Genomic DNA, 16,986 nt, shown 5'->3' with positions numbered 1-16,986 from the left:
CATCCTTAAAGGGGCAGATCATATCTCCTTCTAGAAACCATAACACACACCTCCCAGTGAGATTTAATCTTTTTTTCCTTATTTTTTTTCCATAGTTCCATTTTTTTTTCTGTTATATTAACATGAATTATGAATATATCATTTTCCTCCTCCTCATCTTTTCTCTCTAAATTTAAATTCCTGGAAGATAGAGTCTATGTTTTATTTGTATTATCTTTTTACACAGAGCCTGAAGAAAGGCTTTGCCCACTAAAGGTGTTCCACAAAGGACTGGTAGATAAACTTGATAGGAGTACACTGATAAACAGCGAAGAAAGGATTTATTCTTCCCCCGTACATGCAAGTGCTCAGTGGCTTTCTTCCTTCACTGAATGCATGGCGACTTGGTATTTTCTTCCTGGCAAGCGTCATGTTGACCTGAGAGCCTAGAATACTGTCTGGTTCTGTAAAAAGTTAACTTTCAATAAATATTTAATATCTAAAAAAAATTAAACTCTAGACTTTATTGTTAGTTTTTCATCTTTACCAGATGTTGAAAGTATTTAAGGAATACTTTCGGGGTGGCCAGTTAGCTCAGCTGGTTAGAGCGTGGTGCTGGTAGAACCAAGGTTGTGCTACTAGCTCAGTCCCCTCATGGGCCACTGTGAGCTGCATCCTCCTTAAAAAAAGCACTCAACAACTCTCTTGGGTTGAATGGATAGCCATTGGAAGTCTACATAAATCCTGAATAGTAATTTTAAGAATAAAACATTAGTTAACAAATGAAGATACTATATTAGAGGCTGAATTAATAGGATCTGAATTGATGAAATTTGGGGTAACTTTTAAATTTTGATACAGTGACATCTTTGCAGAACAGTTAGGAAAAAGTACATAGAAATTCATATCTCCTTTGTCCAAATCCCTCCATTGTTAGTATTCTATCACATTTTCTCTGCCATTCTTTCTCCTTCTCTCTCTCTATGTATACACATGTGTATGTATATGTATGCGTGTGTGTATATATATGTGTGTTTATGTATATAAAAAGTTAACTTGCATACGTACACACATATATACACACACATATATACAAATATCCTGTTCCACATTAAAATTTTACCCCTTTATGTTTCTTACCTTAAATCAATTATTACTATTACTATGATGGCTACCAAATAATAATTTGCTAATTCTATTATTTCTTCAATATGTATTAGTAGAGCTCTAAGGTAGAGCTTTTCCTTTTTATTTGTTTATTATTTATATCAGTATGGACTCTTATTTGGTGAGTTATAATTCATTTATATCTTTAATTTGATTTTCAAGTTTTATAACTTTGGCCAGTTAGAACCTTTTCATATCGTCAACTGGGTCGTTTTCATAGGTTTCCATCATTCATGAAAATTCCCTTATTTTCTGGCACATCTCATACTTTCCCTGCCCAGCCCCCAGGTCAGCCATTTCTTTAAGAAAAACCTAGTTCCTTTTATTGGATAAGGACATTTAGAAACTCTCTAGTGGTTATCATTGGTCAGTTCAAGGTTAACACCTTGAACACATTTTATCTTAGAATTACTGTATAAGATTGATCACATATTTGCTCTCCTTGGACATTTCCCAATATGAGATAACTTCTAAGGGAAACATTTAAAATATTATATATAATTATTATATTTAAAATATTTTAAATTCTTGGTTAGCTTAGTGATATACATGTGTGTGGGGGGGGAGAAAATGGTACAACTTTTTTCCATCATTTAAAAAGTTCAGGTCATTCTGTGTTTAGAAAATAAATGTAAGTTACAACGACAGTTAAGTATATGTATCTCTCTCTCTCTCTCTCTCTCTCTCTCTCTCTCTCTCTATATATATATATATATATATATATATATATATATATATTTGCTTCTAATTACCAGTTCCAATTTGTTCTACATTAATTTGTGCAAAATAATCTAACTACTTAATAACAATAAACTTTTGATAATTAAAATTGTCAGTTGAGATCGGCTTCTTCCTTTTATATTTTTTGCTGAAACATCGATTTTCATAAGCGTATTTCTATGGGAGACTAGTACTTTGAATTTTTTTGAAAAGTACAATTATGCTGATGTGGTTCAAGGCGCCTTTGACCTCTGTTTAGACATGCAAAAAAGAAATAGATGAGCTTTTGAAATGAGTCTTTTTGGCAAAAGTAAATCTCACGTTTTCCCAAAATGCATTTTCATATTTTATGAGCTAACTCCTGACTTTAATTATGGAAGATAGAGCACATGTGACAATCTTCTTGACTCTGTGCTGCTGTGACCCTCTTAACTAAGTGCTTGATTCCCTGACTTCAACTCAGCTCAGGACTCTGGGATGATCAGGGCTTTATGTCCTAGAGGAAGATCTCGCTAGCTCCTCTCACATCTGCCTTCCTCCTGATGCAGCTCTGACCAATATCCTCCAATAACTGGATTCCTTCCTTAAGAATAGGAATCTGCCATGTCTATTAACTAGATACTTGTGTGCAGTGCTAAATCTCTTCTTTAGTCCTTCGTCTATCACTATAACTAATATAAATTTCAATAAACTTAGACTAAACCATGTTTTAAAGATATTTCTGCAGACTTCAGTGTGAAAAATTTCATAGCTGTGAATTCCAGGGCAAATATGAAAGGTTCTATGTGTAGAGGAGGAAAACCTTTCCTTTACTCTCCTAGGTTTGATAGCTGGGCCTATCAAATAAACTAACACAAGGCAGATTAACAGGAGAAAAGATATACAGATTTGTGAATTTTTAGTAATATGTGCATGGAGCATCACAGGAAAACAAAAGTGAATATCCAAAAAACAGTGAGATCTGGGAGCTTGCGTAATATCTCAATAAGGGAAGGAAAAGGGCACTCTAAGACGCTATGGGGAGGCTGAATGCTTTTTAGGCAAGATGAATGGGTCTTTAGAAGAATTCATGGCAGGTAGAATAGTTTGTGAGAAGGTGTGTCTGAGTATGGTGACTTCCAGTCTCTCCTGTGATGAGTCAGTCTTCCCTGCTTGATGAAACTCCTGGGAATGGATTTATGACAATTGAGGTCCCTTTCTGTCTTTAAGCAGATTAGGGAAATTCAGAGAAATCCTCTCCCTGCATTGGCTGTTTTTTAAATGCCTTCATATACAAATAATCATTATGCCAGAGTGGCATATTTTGGGATGGCAAGTCCTGAAATCCTTGGATACACATGAAAAATAATCTCCCAATAATGATGTGTTTGACCGGAAGGACTTAGATAATAGTATAGTCCAATTTCCTCACATCATGGATTTGCAGATGAAGTGGAGATGAAGCTGTATTAAATAACTTATCAACTCTTAATTTCTTTCAATGAAGTGTAAAAGTAACCCCCAAATTCATTATCAAGATATGACTTTATCTCTTCTGAAGCTGGTTGGTTTCCTGTGTAACATTTCATCTCCCAATTGCACCTTTTTCTTCTCTTCCGTTGTTCTTTTCTGTTCACTTCTCTTCTAATTAATTTCAGTGACATGTTTAGTAATTTTGCTTGCCAATAATTTCAGTCTTTTTCTGTGTTTTGGAATCATTTGCTATTGTTTTCTTAATTTTACTTCAATATCTTAAACATCTTGGAACCTAGGAATAATTTTGGAGGATGAAAACTAGTTAAAGCCTTGCTTTCTTGTTTTCTTGATTGATTGCAATTGAAGTAATTTATAGGTTAATTTAAAAAATTAGAGTAACTTCAGTTCTACATATAAAAGTTCTGAAGACACTATAACCACCTTAAAAAACAAACAAACAAACAAAAAAACTGAACTGCCGCCCAACACAAAATTCTGGTATGAATTACTTTTTTGAAAATTTGAATGAAATCAAAATAAATCACATACACTTGGTTCTTTCAAATGACTGTCGTTATTTCAATAACTTAGAACATGAAAAAAATCAAAATCTATGGAGATAAAACAATTGATGAAAATGTTTAAAAGGGAAAATATAGCAATTGTACATACTGTTATTGATAAGACACTTAAAGGTATCAAGTTATTACTGAAGCAATACAAAGGATTTTTAATAAATTTGGTCTTCAAATAATGAAAAGGAATAATATATATTGTTCTAATAGCCAGAAATTCAGCAAGATTTTAAAGGATAATTTTGATGGCATTAAAGTTTAAAATGTAGACTTTCTTTCAGCCTTATTTCTTCCCCTAAATATTCCGCTTCTATGTGTCTCTAAGTTTCTAGCCAGAGGACAACTACTTATCTTCAGACTTCGTCCCAGCTTCCACCTCATTGTTGTGAATTATAACGAAGCACATCTCATTATCCAGAATGTGTTCCATTTCCTGGAAGTGCGCCCACACTGTGTATTGATAGCTCCATTGTCCTAAGTGTTGACATACAAGCTTGCTTTTTTGTTCAAATTACTGAGAATAAAATTTTAAACAATATAAGACTTCTTCCCACATAACAGTCTTTCCTAACATTTTGCAAACATTAGAAACACTTCTGTGAACAGTTTAGTATTTATCATCAATGCTGTTTTTGCAGAAACTAAATTGCTTGGAATGGTTATAATCATATAAAGTTCAATGGAAATAATCTTTTATATCACAATAAAAGACAATCATTTTGCTGAAGTGAGCACTACATGTTGTAATGAGTGATAGATTGGTAGGCCATATCTACAGAGAACTAGAGAGAAGGATAGGAAAATAGCACACAGAAACTAATGGGGAAAATAGATTCTCCAATGTCTCATTCACCTAATTAAAGCAATATTCGTTCTTTCAGACTGACGCAATGCTCTGCATTAGGATTCAACAACTAGTGGGTCTGAACACCAGCAGAAAGGTGCTTCTCTGCCATTAACTGCCAGGACACAGGCAGAAACAGGAAAGGAAGATAACATGTAAGGCTATAATCATGAAGAGTATGTGCTGGGGGTAAGAAAAAAACAATATAAAACCTAGAGGAGTTGGTTAGAATGTTACTGAATTTGCCTAAGGGGCTACAGAGTGGCACAAATGGCATTGATTTCTTATCTTCAGATTAATTTGCACTTTTCTAACTTGCAAAGATTAATGTATTATCCTGTTTCCCTGAAAATAAGACCTAGCCGGACACTCAGCTCTAATGAGTCTTTTGGAGCAAAAATCAGTATAAGACCTGGTATTATATTATATTATATTATACCCGGTCTTATATTAAAGTGAAAGAAGACTGAGTCTTATATTAATTTTTGCTCCAAATGACGCATTAGAGCTGATTGTCTGGCTAGGTCTTATTTTCAGGGAAACACAGTAGATTGGTGCAAAAGTAATTGTGGTTTTTGCAATTGTTTTTAAGCTTTTAAATTACAATTACTTTTGCACCAACCTAATATTTCCCTATGTGTCTAATAGTGTTAGAGAGTATTTTTGCCATAGGTAAAAATACAGATGCATAAAAATGAAACATTTTTCAAAAATCAACAAATGTTTATTAAATATCTATTATATTTTGGTGTCATCTTTCCATATATATAGTCTGTACTGTGAGGTAAATATAAGATTGGTGGAAATATTGAAAGATTACTGGAAGAGCAATTAATTCCCTCTGTAGTGCCTGGGGAGAGTTTTCTTCAGAATAAGTATTTCTATTTGAAATTGTCCTTGAAGACTGAATTCAATTATGGTAAATAGAAAGGGCGCTCCAGGCCAAAGAAGCATCGATAGGAATAGTCTATTCCTATTGAAATATCGTTTTTCTTTTCCTGTCATATACTTTAAACCAAGGGTTCCAAATTCAAATGCCTACAGAATCTGCAAGGTAACATAATCAGAGACATGTATGCAAATAATTTTAAAATTTAATTTTACTTTGGGGAAAAAAAACATTATATCCCTACCATAAATAAACAAGCATTATCATCTGTTATAAATAGAAAGTAACAAACAGTAAAACGAAACATAACAAAAACAAAAACAATTTAAGTAAATTTTACATTTAAATAAAACAATATATATAAGTAACACTAAGTCTAATCAATTTATAAAATGCACACTGGAGTAACAATGGATTTATTTAAACTCTCACTAATAAAGGAATATTCAGCTTAATGTTTCTTAATGTCAGAGGAAAATTAGACTCAACTCAATTAGATCATTCCAGGTTTTAAAAATATTAACTAGCACAGAGAAGCCAGGCTTACATTACAAACAAATTGAAATTGTTCGATGACTTTTATTCAACAATTTTTTTGTTTCAAGAATCTTGCTGAAATGTGGCCCATTATGTAATGTTCTGTCTTAAAGTATCAATTTATTTGGTAATATCTTGAAAACGATGGAAAAAATTTTTACCTTTCTATTCCGTGTTGCCTTCCAACTAAGGAAAACATTTATAAAGGTCTTTTATTATCTTTTTAATGTTTCTTGAGACTATTCAAAACATTCAGGCAGTTCCTTAGAGTTGTTCATGACCAGGTCATTTAAAATACTGAAAGAACCCAGCACAACATCATCAGGAAATGTGTCCATAGTTCCTATTTTATTGCTATCACATTCACTTTGTACTTCTCATCGGAAATTTTGGTTGGTCAACAGTGAAAAAAATAAGTCTCCATATTGTGCTGCTATTCCAAGTAAGTCACAATCAAGCTTCTGATCTCTTAAATTGAGTGTTCTGTCCAGAAAATCTTGTCTGTCTTGATCTTTAGCAGAGCAGTAAGGACTTTCTGTGCAAAAGGCCAGGATGGAACAATAACTGTTTGTAGACACTGCCCCATACCTATAAAAAGAGGAGGAAAAAGAATTCAGTGACCTATGCGTATATTTGATTGGCAATTTTAATGACACCATGAATAAACTAAATATATATATTTTTAATGTCATGGCTACCTTGGGTGGTGATGGCTTTCCTTTATATACTCGACTAAGTAGCCTTTGTTTCAAGTGCAAAAGCTTGTATATGTCTATCAAGCCCCATTTTTAGACCCATTGTGTGTTTTGTATTATTTTCTATGTAATAGTCTACTTTCAAATGGTCGTGATAGAAAGTTCAATTACTGAAAATTGCACATGTTCATGTGGCATGAATATATAACCACAATATATATTATCATTTTACGTATCTACCTATATCTATATTATCTCTGTTTTTCTACCTATCAAGGATATATATGATAAGTTTTTAATATGTATATTTGTTCATATTATGCATTTCTCGATCAAGGCAGATTATTATAACTTGGAGCAAGAACTCCATCAGATCCCTTTGCACCAATTCTTTTCGTTTCTATGGCAATGTGATCAGAGCCAAATGGGCAGATCTGCATGTGCAAAGAAAGGGGTGTTTTTTCATACAGAAAGGCGACATTAAAATTAGGAACCTGGGAGCTTATATAGGAGCAGGACATCTGCCCTGCTCTGGAGAGACAAAGAGAAACCCTATCTCCTTCATGTAAACAAATTGTATTGGGAAGAAAAGGGAAAGGTCTGTAGCTTCTTACCCATTGGAATCTAAATGCCTTCAAAGGGGAGATAAGATAAGCATTTCAGAGTTTATACTCCTGGGTTTTGTGTGTGTGTGTGTGTGTGTGTGTGTGTGTGTGTGTGTGTGTGTTTGTGTGTCTTTGGCTTTTTTCCCCCAGAAGATCAAGGAATACTAAGCCTCTATATTCTTCAGAAATTACCTTTGCTTACCAATAGGCTCAAGAGTTGTCCAAGTAGAGAGAACAAAGTCTCATCATGCCTCCTAATGAGTGTTTGCCAATGACCCTGCTGATGAAAGACTTCATACTTCTGTAGGAGTGAGTGGTTTTTATCTCTGCTGATTCCCATTTGCTTGGTTCCACTAAGGTCATCTGTTTGTCACCCATCTCTAATGTGGTTGATTCAAACTGTGCAGATTTGGTCATAATTAGTCTGTCCTCTGAAACTCAGCTTAGTGTATTCAGTCCCCTGCCCAAGTAAGGCATTCTCACCTTAAATATGTCCAGTGGGAGGCTGAAGTCTACTCAATTGAGAGTTCTCCCACCCACTTTCAAAGACATCGCTTCTTTTTCGAGGCTTAGCTCTCTGTTAGGTCAGGTGTCTTCTGTTCGTTGAGTTTTTTCTCTCTATACCAGCTATTGAGTTTCTCATGAATTAATTCATGCATCCAAAGCTAAGAGAAGAAAATGTTCTCACTTAGAAGACTGAAAATGTCAAAAGGCATGGTTTGTGTGTAGGAACGGGTGGCAGTGGTGGTAAAGCAGATGCAGAAGTGGGTGGAAACAGTGACAGGGACCATTATCAGTTACATTGTGGGAGGACGTTTCCAGTGGGAAAATGGAAGTATTTTTCACCAGTGACTTTGAAATTTTTAAAATGCCTTTCTCTTTGTGCCTCAATCTTCCTTAGTCCACTCTTCTTTTTAAAATATAAGTAGTGAAGGAGAAGAAACCAGCTATTAAATGAATATTTTGAATAGAGCTGCTCCTGACTGGTTCCCCTGCTGCTCCTTCAAACAAAACTACTTTGAAAAGACTCTCCTTCACATTTCTAATCCTATCCTCAGTGGAAATACATCAATATGTTCCCCACATTGAGGAGGCTTGTCTGAGAGGCTGAGCAGAAGCCCTGCAAGGCAGGCAGTTAGGCTGAGCGGTCATGACCATCAGTCGAGAGAATATAATGAGACTGCAGACAAATGGGATTGTAGGTAAAATCTGACTTTCATTTCTTTGACACAGAGTAGGACGACAGGGAAAGATAAACTCATGGGGCGGGAAAAATCCATAAACTAACATTTATCAAATACCTACTAAATGCCAGGCATAACGAGGTAGGTATTCTCGTTAATGCCTGACCATGACACTGAGGAATGTACCAAAAACTATGAAAGCAGAGAAATAAGAGAGCTAACCTATGGACTTGGAAAAATGATCCTAAGTAGAACAGGGCCTCTAGGCCTGTCAGACTTGATTATAAATCAATTGAAAGTTAATATGCCTTTCCTCATGTCAATCAAAAGGGAAGCTAATTAGTAGTGGTGGCTTAGAGAAAGGCAGAAAGTGGAGTCAAATGTTGAGAATACCCATCTAAGTATGAATCAGGAGTTCCCCAGACTGGCTGACATGTATGTCAACATGACAAATTTTACAAATTTTCCTAGACCCTTAGGTTCTGTGTCTGAAACTGACAAAAGAGATTAACAGGAGAAAAACATACAAATTTTATTTGATGTTATTAATAATTTTTACATGTACACAGAGGCTTTTGTATGTAGAAAATGGAGACCCTAAGAAGGGAATTGGTCTGCGAACTTATGTACCATAATAGGTCATGGAGCTATGATGAGACAAAGGAAAAGGGGTAGTATACGTGAGAAAGTGACTAGGAAATTTATGGGGAAACTAATGGAGGATAAGGGATATTTTGGTAGGTTTGTTTGTATGGGTTCATCTCGGTATCAACTCCCTATCTCCAGTGATAAGAATGTTCTCTTTCTGATACAGGGAGGGTAACTTTCTCACAGGAAACTTATGCCCACTTTTAGGTAGAAAGTGGTAGGTTAGAGAGCCATGCTACATCTGCTTTTTCTCAACTGCCTTAGGCTCAAAATAATATGCCAAAGTGGTGTATTTTGGGGTGGTATGTTCTGATAGCTACCTGGTGGAGAAAAATATGCATATATACAGTTATGTTATACACCCAAATCAAATAACCATCTTTCCTTGTTCTGATTCCTCACTCAGGGAGAAGCTTTCTGTTCAATTGGCTTTCCATGTAGCTCATCTCTAGGGAAAGGATGCAGTAGAGAGATTCACTTGGCAGAGAACTCTCATTAAAAATAATGTACAACAATTTATATGTGTCTCTTCTGTGTTTTGATAGCTCGATTCAGAATTGCTGAGGCCAGTCTATTCAGGGGTCCCTATGAATTTTAGTTTCTGAGCTTTCAGGATTGAAAGCCAGAACCACCTGTGGACAAATCATTCAGACCAATGCCACCTGTGTTCACATTTTGTGGCATTTAGTAAGAATTAACCTGGTAACACTTTTTTTTAATTTAATTTCATTCATTCTTTGAACTTCTGCAGGTATAATTTTCTCCATTTACAAACGAAGAAGAAACTGAAGCTTTGGAGGTGTAGTATGCTAAAGGTTACCCGGATATCAAGTGGAAGAGAGAGAGTTTAACCCAGGTCTATAAAATGCTAGAACCTATTCTTACCAGTCACTATATTGTACACTCTTTCATAAGTGATCCTGAGGTATCTAGAAGCAGTAAAGCAGCCTAAATTCATTACAGATTATTATTCCATGCGGCCGACTTTGTCATACATGATTGTTGACCCTTGATCTAGTATAAGAAAGCTCAGTTGCTATATACTATAAAACAAACAAATAAAGATAAATACCCATCAGAACAAACAGAATATATACAAATCCTAAACAGTATAAACACAAGTGCTATGATTTCATGTCTCAATCCTGTTTAATTTATTCAGTAAAGATCTACACATAGAATAACTATTAATTTGATTACTACTTACATTTATATTTTCTAGGATAATGAGGTAAGTCAAGCCTTTCTCCTAGGTATACTTAATTCAAGCAACAATTTAACGATGAGCACTTAATATTATAGCACAATAGTTAATGTAATAATGCTTTCATTTGCATTATGTCCTTTGTTCCTCCAAATAACTGTGTGCTAAGCAGGGATGGTATTTTCAGTTTTCATTTTACATTATGAAAACAGAGTTTTAGGTTGTCAAAAATGGCTCTAAGATGGTTGAAAAAATGCCAAATATGGAATCTGGCACAAGGCAATATTTTGTGTTCTGACAGGTGCACTATCTTCCTTCTATTGTGACTTGGACATGTATCTGATATTGCTTTTATCATCCCACTTACTGTTGCTGCTTGCTTTGTCCCTGCAACCTTGTTAACCCAGAGTCTTTTCTTGAGACTCTTCAGTGTCTAGCAGATGTGGAAGGTGCTTTTCTTAAGGGATGTTGGAGCTAGAATGATAGGTAGCCAGAGCTATATGTGGGTAGAGAGAGTAAAACCAAACAAAGACAAGTAGAGCTGAGAAAGAAAATAGAAAATTTGGGGGAACTGAGGTGAAAATAAGATGACAGAGAGACAGATAGACAGAGCACCCACCAACTCTACACTGAGTCACGCTTGGGTTCCACTCCACTTACTCTCTCCTTTTATGTCTCATGGCTTTGCATAGTAGAAGAATAGCGTTCATAGGGGCCATGAATGTAACAATCAACCACAGGTATTAATTTATATAATACTTTAAAATCAATGTTAACATTTTTGGATGTTAATATTGTGGTCATGAAGGACAACATTCTAGCCTTAAGCAATAAAGGCTCAAATAGTTAAAAATGATATGACATGATTTTCGTCATGATTGGTGGAATTCCCTTTCAGATACTTTACTTTAGGGAGAGAATGAAAGAGGAAGGGGAGAGAGTGAGGGAGAAGGAGAGGAGAGGAGAGGAGAGGGGGGAGAAAGAGAGAGAGAGAGAGAGAGAGAGAGAGAGAAAGAGAGAGAGAGAGAGAGAGAGAGAGAGAGAGAGAGAGAGAGAGAGAGAGGGGATGCAAAGGAAGCAAAATGTTAATCATTACAGTTAGATGAGGGGTATACAGGTATTTATATTGCTATTCTTTTAAATTTTGAAACCAGGGTTTGTTGCACACATTGTCAATAGGTTTGAAACTCTGCAAGATAAAACTTGGTGGAGTTCTCCTGACTAGCTTGTGTAGAGCAAGCCCACACATTTTCCACCTTTGAGATCCTGGATTTAGTAGGTCTGGGATGTGCTGGTATAACAAGTACTAAGTCGATTCTATTAATCCATGGTCCACTGTTATAGAAACACTACACTACACTTGAAAAACTAAGAGGGGCCAATGTACTTTCTGAATTGCAAGAGGACAGAGGGTCAGAAAATACAAATTATATTTAAAAAGGTGGAAAAAAGTTATTAAACATAAAAAGATAACATAAAATAAGATGGAAGAATTAGGACCAAATATAGTGATTATAAGGATAACTATAAATTTGTTAAATAATAAGACTCATACTGGATCAAAAAGCAAAACTTAACTATACGCTGCTTACAAGCAACTCATCTAAGTAACGCGAAAAAAATACATTCAAAAGACAGAGAGTGGAACTTTGTACAGATAAATTTTACCTTCTGTAATGAAGACCTAACTGGAATAAATCTTTCTGAATTAAGTAATGTAACATCAGAACTCAAGAAGCAAACCTACAGGAAATACAAAAGAAAATTAATAGAAAAACAATACTTTCAGGAAACATTAGCTAACAGATTAAATTTAAAAAATAAACATTTGGCTTAAAGTATGCAAAAAAAAAGACAATAAATAAGGTCAATTTAATGGGTACATGCTAAATTTAATAACCTGAGAACAGTTATAACATCTTATATTTAAACTTCCATTAAACACTTCTAGAAATTGATCCTATTTTAGTTCACAAAAACTGCTTCAATAAAATTTAATAAATAGAAAGAATATCAATTACATTAATTGTATGAAAAATAGAAATCATTAAAATAAAAATTTAAAACTTTAACCCCTCAGAATTTTTAAATGCTATCTTAAATTATTTTTGTGTAAAACAAGATACTGAAAAAAAAAAGAAAAACTGATAGTGCCAAATATCTAGAAAATGAAAATAACAACTCTAGGTATCAAAACTTATGTGACTGATCTAAAACTATATTCATAGAAAAATTAATAGACCTAATGACTTATACTTACTAGAAGAGATAAAATATTGAATTAAGCATTTAAATCAGATTAAAAATAAAGAGAATAAAATGATTAAAACAAACATAAAAGTAAGCTGAATAACAGAATTGATAACTAGAACCAGGAACTATTACTTTCAAACAACGATAATAAAATAGAAAACCACATAGTAGCACAACCAAAATATTTTTTAAACAGTGCAAAGATATTGAGCACTCTTGAATAGGAAGACTCAATATTTGAAAGGTGATGATTGTCCCTGAATTAAATTTACAAATTCAGATGCTGTCCAATCAAAATGCTAACAGATGTGTTGTGGCTGTTGTGTTTGTTTATTTGCTTGATAGACTTAGTCTAAATTCATTTTGAAAAGAAAATATATAAAAAATAGCATGGAATAACCTGAAAGGGAAGAGTAAGAAATATTGGACAAGATAAACAATTTTAAGATATATTAAGACATAGTAATTACTCTTTGGTCCTAGCATAAAAAATGATGACATGATTCAGATACTTGAAAAATAATGTAGGTAAGTCTTTATCCCTTACTCTAAAATTAACTATATATGGACTAAAATTTTAAACATAAAACATAAAAACAGAAGTGTTAGAAAAAAATCATAATGATTAAAAAATAATTATCTTGAGAATGTGACGAAAATCTGCCTGTTAAAAGGGAACATTTCATAAATTTTACCATACAAGAATTAAATGGATGGCAACTATCAACAAAATAAAAATAAAATATAAACAGGGAAAATATTTACCAAAAATGACCACAGGCAAAGAGGTTAATTCCTTTGATATACAAAGGAATCCTACAAATTATCATTTTCCTGGAAAATTTGTAAAGAGATATGAACAAGAAGAAAGGTCACAGAAAGGCAATGCAAGGAGCTGATATACATAAAAATATTTAACAAATTCTCCTCACAAATTAATATACACTTAGATGCACTTAGCTGCTTACATGCTATTTTAATCACATCACATTGAGAAATATTTAAGAAACTGATAAAAATCATTTTGGCAACTGTATGGAGAATCTGTTAGCAGAGTTAAAATTTAGTTACAACTTTTTGCAGAGCATTATGGCAGTATCTTTCGAAATTTTTAATGTGTATTTATCTTGTGATACAATAATTCTACTAGGAATATGCCTTGAAAACATATACACATAAGTGCATATTAATGGCAGTATTTAATGAATTCATTTTTTCAGTAAATTCAGGAAATAATCTCTAAGACCGTGTGTGTGTGTGTGTGTGTATGTGTAAGCAAGATAGAAATTGAGAGTTTCAGAGAGAATGTACATGAGTGAACCAAGGTGCTATTTAATTTTCAGTTCTATACTTTTGTTTTTCCCTTTTTTAAAACAATGGACTTGTTTTATTGATAAACAAACAAATCTTAAAATCTGTGTTCATTCCAGAGAGAATTTAAATGGGCATCATAAGTTACATTTTTAAAAAAAGAACCAGAATTTTGTTCCATAAAGATACTTATTTTAATGTAATTTTAAACTGCAACCAATATGAATAGCAATTTATGTTGATGTGCTTTCTCTCTTGCACAAGTAAACTGCATGAGAATAGACTATTTTGCCCCTGCTGGATTTCTCAGAGAATTTTCTGAGAAATTTACTTGAGTGAATAGTAAATCAAACAGTTGGGGCTGCAGAACCATAAAATCATACAAAAGGTGAGGAAAATTACATTTTCTTCCTTTGATTTATGATCTTAAAACATCTTTTCAGGAGGAGAAATTCATCCCACAAAGCATCAAAGTTAAGCAATGATTCGGCATTTAGAATTTTTCCAACAGTCATAGAAAAGACACATTTCCATAAAATGGTGCAGAATATAGAGCCTGATTTCTGCAGAAAACCCCTTAGGTTTGAAAGTGTCCAATTCCAAGTTGCCTTCAATCCCCCTATAATAAAATGCACAAATATCTATTGGAATATTTTGTGAGATTTAATTATATATATATTTTCTTACCACATATTTAAGAAATATGTCACATTCCCATATTGAAGTTGATGGTCTTATTACCAAGACAACACATACATATGTTTTTGAATTTCAGACCTGAGGTCTTCAACGGGAACCATAACAATTAAGATGATGAGGGAAGAAACAGAATTCCAAAGGACTTTCATTGTGTAAATAAAGAGAAAAGAAGAAGATTCTGGAAAATATCTCAGCTTACAATTTGAGAATTTTAGACATGTCCAACTTTCTATGCTCCATGCAATTGGTTTCTTGGTAATTTTCCACTAGGCATTTCAGAGTTCATTTGAAACAAACATCAGGCTTATGTGCTATCCCACTTTACATCAAACATTTGCCTTAGCAAACCATCATTCTGTACCCAGGAAATAGGAATGGAGTACACACCTTCCTCCAGCCAGTCTACCAGTGATGGTAAAACCCATAAGAATCCATATTCAGAATCTATCCAAGTACTGCAAATGATTACTTAATAGCCTATTGGGAAACATTTTAGCCTGTTGGTTGCAAAAAGGTCTTCGAAAATAACAGGGCAAATAGTTCTAGGTCTCTGTGACCTAAAATGTCTAATGAAGCTGAAGAATTATTAGAGTATCTTAGAGAAACCCGAGGCCATTCAGCCTAATGATTTAGTAATGATATTTCTGCCGTTGGGTTAGAGAAACATGTGGCTTCTAGCTTAGTATTCATGCAGTAATGTTCACCGGTGTTGGTAGCGCTGACTGTGAGAATTCTTCTAACTCCTGGATATTGTAAGGCAACACACTCTTCTGCTTAAAGAACTCCAAAAATGGATTCAATTTGTGATGTGTTCAACTTTTAGAAAATTAAATGATAAACTCCAAATAATAAAGTCAAAAAGTAATGAAAACCCAATAACTAAAAAGCAGACATAACACAGAATTCGATTGATACACACGAGATATAAGATAATTTTCCTAGTTCAGATTTTAAAAATCCATAAATAGCAAAGTGTAGTCATTTCAGAGAGAAATGCAAAGGAGGAAAACAAAAAAGAGAGAGAGAAGAAGCCTAAACTTTAAAAAAAATCACATTTAAAAAAAAAATAACATAAAAACTATCACAATTAAACCTTTACTGACCTCTGGTGGTTGAAAATGTATTTATCCCGAAGAATTAAATGATTGATTAATATACGTTAATAACTAAAGATAAGCAACCAGATGCCTCACTTTGTGTGAGTATTAATGAGTAGTATTCCATTGCATTTTATGACTATACCACAATTTATCCGTTCTCCTGTTCATGGACATGGGATTATTTCCAGTTTTCAGCTGCTATGGACATTCTTGTACAAGACTCTCTATGGATATATACATTCATTCCTCTTAGGTATATACTGCGGAGTTGTTATAAAATGATCCAGGGGTGGGATTAAGTGGGGAGGCCTTTTAATGAACGAAGTTAGAAAACTTCTCAAGAATTCCACAGTCCTTTGTGTGTTTATAATAAGTATGTTTTCACTACAGCCTCAGGTATGTGATAAAATAATCTCCACAGAATAGTACAGGTGACCCTTGAACAGCATGGGTCCACTTATGTACAGATTTTTTTTTTTCCAAAAAATGCCTATACTGTTTTTGATACGCGGTTGGGAGTCCATGGATTTGGAAGGTTGACTGTTTGCATCGATCTACACCATTTTATATAGGGTACTTGAGCATCTGCAGGTTTTGGTACCTGCACATACCAAAGGACAACTGTGTAGTTAAGTTTTGGGGGAGTTCAAAATTCTATGCAGATTTTCAACTGTGTATATTCCCTAATCCCTGCGTTTTTTAAGGGTCAGCTATATTAACAAACAGTGTATTCAAGTGTTTAAACTCAAATTCTTTTTATGGTTGAATAGCTAAATATCATAAAATGACTTACCATATGTGAGATGGTTAATTTTATGTGTCAACTTGCCTGGGCCACAGGGTACCGATATATTTGGTTAAACATTATTCTGGGTGTGTCTTTGAGGGTGTATCTGGATGAGATTAACATTTGAATAGATAGACTGAGTAAATCAGATGTGGCCCTCCCCAGTGTTAGAAGGCCACATCCAATCCACTGAAGGCTTAAAAAGAACAAAAAGGCTGAATAAGAGAAAGTTTACTCTTGCTCTCTGCCTGACTTTGAGCTGGGACATGGGGCTTTTCCTGCCTTTGGGAGACATGGACTCAGACTAAAACTTGGAGCATTGGCTCTCGCTGTT

This window comes from Rhinolophus ferrumequinum, chromosome 18, assembly GCF_004115265.2.
Source record: "Rhinolophus ferrumequinum isolate MPI-CBG mRhiFer1 chromosome 18, mRhiFer1_v1.p, whole genome shotgun sequence".
Taxonomy (NCBI): Eukaryota; Metazoa; Chordata; class Mammalia; order Chiroptera; family Rhinolophidae; genus Rhinolophus; species Rhinolophus ferrumequinum.
This window is presented reverse-complemented; position numbering follows the sequence as displayed.